This window comes from Scleropages formosus, chromosome 10 (genome assembly GCF_900964775.1).
Source record: "Scleropages formosus chromosome 10, fSclFor1.1, whole genome shotgun sequence".
In the NCBI taxonomy this organism is placed as follows: Eukaryota; Metazoa; Chordata; class Actinopteri; order Osteoglossiformes; family Osteoglossidae; genus Scleropages; species Scleropages formosus.
This window is the reverse complement of record NC_041815.1, coordinates 7,458,060-7,464,329: the sequence shown is the minus strand read 5'-3', so window position 1 is coordinate 7,464,329 and position 6,270 is coordinate 7,458,060. Positions and strand designations below refer to the sequence as shown.

The 6,270-nt window shown below is 40.7% G+C and overlaps 1 pseudogene; it reads left to right on the top strand.

Annotated features, from left to right (window-relative positions):
• Positions 1–1,964: 1,964 nt before the first annotated feature.
• LOC108941175 (uncharacterized) lies at positions 1,965–3,556 on the top strand (annotated as a pseudogene).
• The last annotated feature ends 2,714 nt before the right edge of the window (positions 3,557–6,270 follow it).

The following is a 6,270-nucleotide window of genomic DNA, read 5'->3' as shown; positions in this document are numbered from 1 at the left end:
CAGCAACTGTTCTGTCCAGGGATATTCAGAGGCCAGTAGTCTCCAGGGGTTGCAGCAAGAACGAAGCTTTGAAGGGAGGAAGAAGCCCCAAATCATTTCTACAGAGAAAAGCCTTTTTCCCTGATAGCCCTCGTAGGAAACCTCCCCCCACCCAAAAAATGGTGTTTTTTGACCCAAGGGCTCCACCAGTATCATCATGTCTGGTTCAACAAGCATGAACCCTTTCACTGGTTGTGTGTCAGCCTTCTTTTCCCACAGTACATTCCGATCTCACGGGTTTTCTTCGGACTCGTACTGTCTTTGCGTAACTTGATGCTTTTTGCATAGTCGCTCCTTCCAAAGAGGCAATGTGCCTTATAGCACTCGTGCATCAAACAATAAATTTCTCTCCAAGTTGCCTCTCTGCTATGTGCTCCTGACCTATTGGGAGAAGTCCTTTATTTGGCCTTATAGCAGGGAGCTCTGTACACCTCCATTTTCCCAAATTGCATCCTTTGATCTGCCACACAGGTTAGCCGCTGCCTTGTGGAGATCACAGCTGTGCAAATGCCAGGCTGAAGCTAATCCCATGTGTGACCCAGCTCCGTGAGTCAGACTCCTTGTTTTCATATTGATTTCACAGCAGACAGTCAAAAATGCAGGGCTTTAAAAGACAATGATAAACAGGAGGATGCGGTCAGGTCTTTCATGACATTGTTCTGGGATGAAAACATTTAACCCCTGGGCTGATTAATTGTTCAAATTGCCGATTTAGCTAAGTAAGGCATCTAATGAAATGGCTTTTGGAGATTAAAGCAGAGGAAATCAAGTTTTTCTTGACTGCCTAACACAGTCTAATAACCATTTCACTGAATCAGTATCTCTTCTGCCTCTGAAGAGATTTGAGGGGGATAATCAAATATGAACTAAAGATTTGTTTGATATAAAAACTGAGGATCTCAGACCATCCCCTGGACATCTAATCTGTGCTTGAAAACTTTTAAAATGGACTATGAACTTGATAATTGATCCTATACTGTATAACTGAATGCCTGGGCCCTGTGATTCTGAGTCACAAAGAGAGTGAAAACATGAGTGACTGCACATGTTAAGACAAACATTTTTACTTGCTGGAGTGTTTTATTTAAAGTCCATTTCTTAGGAATTTATGAAAGAATTGTTGCACCTGTCTTAGATACCCTCCCTGTTCTTATACTTGCAGACAGTCAAGAGATACTCCTCAAGTCTTGTACACAGACCCGCAGAAAAAAGCTAAACATTTCTCTTTCCCTATGGTCTTCCTACTCTTACAGTATTCCTTCTTTTCTGGTTCAGTGATTTTCTTATGTTTCCTCAAGTTTTGAATGATGGGTCCGCTCTAAACGAAGAATTTATATCTTATTGAATTCTTCATCTGCTCATTTCTTTGGTAAATACATTTTTAATTCAATGATCAGTTTGCCCAAAACATCTATCCATTTATCCATTTTCAAAATCTGATATAACAATTCAGGCTAAATGCATTAATGTTTATTCATGTAGAATGTTAACATTAATTCTGGACTATGTTGTGCTATACTGTAGCTAGTGTAGTAAAAAATATTTTTGGGCTTTATCTGTGGTCGCTTAGAGATAAGCTAATCCACTTCCACTTAATATGGATGCTCTGAACCTTTTAGACACAATCTGTGCCCTGAAGAGCTTACTTCATATGATATTGCCTTCAGATCTATATTTTGTATGTTATTGAGTAAATCTGCATTTGACCTTTGGAATCATTTTCAGTTGGAGAAACAGACTTTTCTACTTCTTTGTTTACTGGTTATTTTTACAGAACAATGGCCATTTTATGTTCTACATAAGTTATTGACAAGTAACATGGCTGATTAAAATAAACTTTCATTTTGATTTCATTGAAGACACTATGTACCTAGACGGGTATAATAACCGTTTGTACTATCTTAATTATACTTTTCATCCTCGCCATGAACATGGTAGTAAAATCAGCGGAGGTGGAGTACAGAGGCCGCTTGACAAAGACTGGAGTGTGCCAGCCCCTACCCAGCTTACCAAGGTAGACAAGATAGGTTTGCCTGGTAGGTTTGAGGTCTGGGTTTGGGCCGTACGGTGGCCCAACGAGTAGCGCTGCTGTCTCACGGCGCCTGGGTGGTGTGAAAGAATGTGGGTTTGATCCCCCCCCCTCAGTCTGTGTGGAATTTGCATGTTCTCCCCGTGTCTGCGTGGGTTTCCTCCAGGTACTCCGGTTTCCTCCCACAGTCCAAAGATGTGCTGTTCAGGTTCCCCCCATAGTGTCTGTATGACACAGAGAGAGAGTGTTTCACTGATGGATGCATGACCCATTGTAAGTAGTGTGTCTAGCAGTGTAAGTCACCTTGATGAATAAGGTGTAAGGACTAGTAACACTACATAGTATCCATTGTAAGTCGCTTTGGAAAAAGTGTCTGCTAAGTGAATAAATGTAATGGATTTATCAGCACGCCATCTTGCCTAGACTCCTGTGGCTTCTGTTAATACACATAGTCTCCATAACAACATTTGAATCTTAAGAAAGAAAAATCAGCAGCTACCTCTGCTGATTGCTTGGCTTTCCTAAAGACTCATGGCAAAGATAGGCACCATTTTATACAGCAGGAAGTACAGGCAGATGTGGAGGAAGTAAGAGCTGGCAGAATGGTGGGGCTCAAGCAGCAAGGTACATGGAGAAAGTAGGAGAGAGCATTACAACAGAAAGTCACCTGATCAAACATCTGACAGGCTGACTCCCACCAACTCAGTTTCCTGGTCCAAGCTGTATATGGCACCTTACCAAGTCCAGCTAACCTTCATATCTGGGGGAAAGGCCCTCCTGCCCTTTTTGCACCGAGAGAGGATCCCTGGAACACCTTCTGAACAGTTACCCGAAAGCTCTTGGTGAAGATCACTACCGTTGCCATCACGACCAGGTGCTAAAGGGAGTTGCAAAATGTGTTGCCACAGCCGTCAGCACCACCATGAATCACCACCCTGCATGGACACTATCTCCTTTATCAAGGTTGCCCATAAGGACCACCCACAGCCTATAGGGAAGACAGGCCTCCTAATCACAGCTACCAACTGGCAGCTGAGAGCGGACTTGGGCAAGCAGCTGAGGTTCCCAGAAAACATTGTATTCACATCTTTCTGCCCAGACATGATCATCTTTTCTGAGACTACCAAGCAACTGGTCATTCTGCAGTTCACAGTGCCCTGGGAAGAATTCCTGGAGGAAGCCAACCAGCGGGAATGTGCAAAGTACCAGGATCTTGTGGAACAATGATGGTGACAAGGTTAGTGGGCACACTGCGCGCCCATTGAGGTGGGCTGTCGGGGATTTACAGGGCACTCATTGTGCAAAGCCCTAATGCTGCTGGGCATCACAGGAGAGGCAAAGAGGAAGGTCATCAGATCAGCTACCAAAGCTGCTGAGAGAGACATTAGGTAGCTCTGGATTAAAAGAGTGGATCCATGGTCAGTTGCTGCTGGGGCGCAAGTTGGGCTTGTTCAACCCCAGCTTGGTCGCCTCGGCGAAGGTGTCTGATGTTGAAAGACCTGACACACCTGATACCACCAGGTTACACAACTGATGATGTGTCCCAGCGCATCTGCAGGATGTATCTTGTAACTGACTAGTACAACTGAGGAAGGAAATGACCCTTTAGTTCCCTTTGAGTTCCATAGTAAACAGTTAAAATGTGTTTCGAATTTTCCTCCAATTCAGTTTTTAATGAAAAAATGTTGCAAGCCAAATCAGGAAGAATTGTTTAGTTTCACAGAATTGGCCTTTTCCTATTTCTTGTGAATCCAAACTAGTCTTCTAGTTCTAAACAAACAATGTATGAGACAAAACTTTCAGGTGAGGAATGTTTGAACAGCATTTATATATTTATTTATCTTAGCCATTTTTGAACCCAATTTAAACTCCGTCAAATGGCAGATGAAACTGAAATGATTTGTTTTGAGAACCTCGGCACAGCTAAGTGTTACAAAACGAAAGTGACAATTTTTTTCTTTTTTCCTGCCTGTCTCATTTGTAGGTCATTACATTTCTGACCCGTTGGCAAGCAAATTAGAATCCAGCACAGATTCATTTCATTTTGCAGATAGAGGGCTTTAGCAAATAAACCCTCCCTTTCCGCAAACCATTTCATGCAAATCACAGTGACACTTTAACATTAGGAAAATCGCTCGGCTTGGGGTATCTGGCATCCAGTGAATACATTTTATTAATCACGTTGATGTGGGATAAAGAATCAACAAATTAATTATTCATAAAGTTGGATGCCAACTTAAGTCTTTTTTGCCATTATTGCCGAAAACAAAACAGACACAGCCGTGACACCACTGAAACGAATCACATTGCCTTGTTTAACTGTTTGCATCATTGAACTGTGCTTCTGGGTGGTATACAATGGTATATCTGCCGGAAAGACATCAGGTGTATACGGCAACCAGAGAGGCAGACAGGAGTCAATTAGGTGTGCCTTCCACCTGTGATGGGGCCAGTCTCATTTCAACTTAACTAAAGAGGAAATGAAAAGTGCATCAGGCCAATATCGTGGTGTAGTGGAGCCAGATGGGACTGGTTTTAAAATAGCAACAAAGTGAGGGAAATTGCAAATCAGTGTTTGACACTATGGAAATTTTTTTTGTAAAAGAAAAAAAAAATCTGCAGCACAGATTTATCATGATGGAGACAGTGATACGATCATATTGTAACAGTCAAAAAACCGCAAGCGCTCAGAAAAGCCATCAGATGTTGTGTCAGTCTTGAAATAGAGTATGGCAGTAAAACTGGCAACCTACAGTAAACCATACTAGAAAGGCTGCTAGATAGATTTTGTATAATTCAGTCTTGACAAAGGAGGGTTCACATTGTGACAGGACACAAAGGGAGGTACTGTACCCAGTTCACTGTGGGCTGGAGATAGTGTACTGTAGTTATTAAGGAAAATAGAAAAGTGAGGCACTTATTCCCAGTCCACTGAAGGCAGATAGTGCTGCAACCTAGAATCCCAGGATTAAAAATCCTTGAAGAGAGTTACATTTCTTCAATTAATGTTCAAAAGCAATGTTAAACAAAACATTGCCAGTGTCAAACTACATTTCAATGGGTTGGGTCACAGGGGTAACGGGGAGTATTATAATCAAAGATGTGGACCAGTAATCCAAAGTTTTCGTGTTCATGTCCCAGAAAGGGTTGTGGTATGGTAATGAATATGCTAAGACTGATATATTGAAAAATAAATTGGCACATCATTAATGCATGTTGTGTAACAAGAAATCAAAGAGGAAATAAACAAAAGAAGCATTTTCATTCCATTTTGGAGGAGTGCATTTTTCATAATAAATTTCATAACTGTTCTGACAAAATGCAACAATTAATAAGAAGAAAGTTTTATATATACACACAATCCATTGCAGAAGGGTGAAATAGGCAAGTGGTACATTCTAGGTCTTTGCTTTTAAGGTTTTCAAGTCTCAAAAATATAAAATGTTTGTGTCACGCCTACCACAAGCAACCTAAGGACATTCTTGACTTTCAGAAAAATAGTTCATCTTATTTACATAACAACATATAAAATGAGTACATAAATTAACATAGATAAATACATCAGTTATTAAATGTTTTTTTTTGTGAAAAGCTGAAATGTTTTTGCTTCATTAAAAAAAATAAATCTATGCTTTCCCTATCTCGCTCTATACATGTAAGTCCACCATTACCCTTCACATTGCTATGTAGAAAAGTGAAAGCTAAATGAATAAATGTAAATGTAAACAGGAGAAATAGTTCTAGCTTCACTAACACCGATCAAGTGAAAATACACATTGTGTTCAGGAAACCAGATGTAGAGCTGAGATATAGACTAAGTACAAGCATTCTGGAAAATTTTGATGTATGCCTAGGGCAAAAAGACAAAAATGTTTGCCACACATTTTTGGATCATTGACGATCCCTGATTAGACCACCATATTTAATAGTATGGGTGGTTTTAATTGGGTGATGAGCTGAGTTTGGTCTTTGCCATATAATATTTCAGGCCAGAGAACTCAACTTAATTCACAAGACAAAATTTTCCAGAAGATCTCATACTCTCCCACATGTCTTAATGCTGACCTCTGTCAGAGCCTACTCTCTCAAAAGATACCAAATCTGTGAATTGCTGTAGTGCTGAAAAGATTCCTTGTCTGTAGAAAAACCCACCCCCACACACACATACACAAACATGTGCATAAGAATACATATACCTTTAG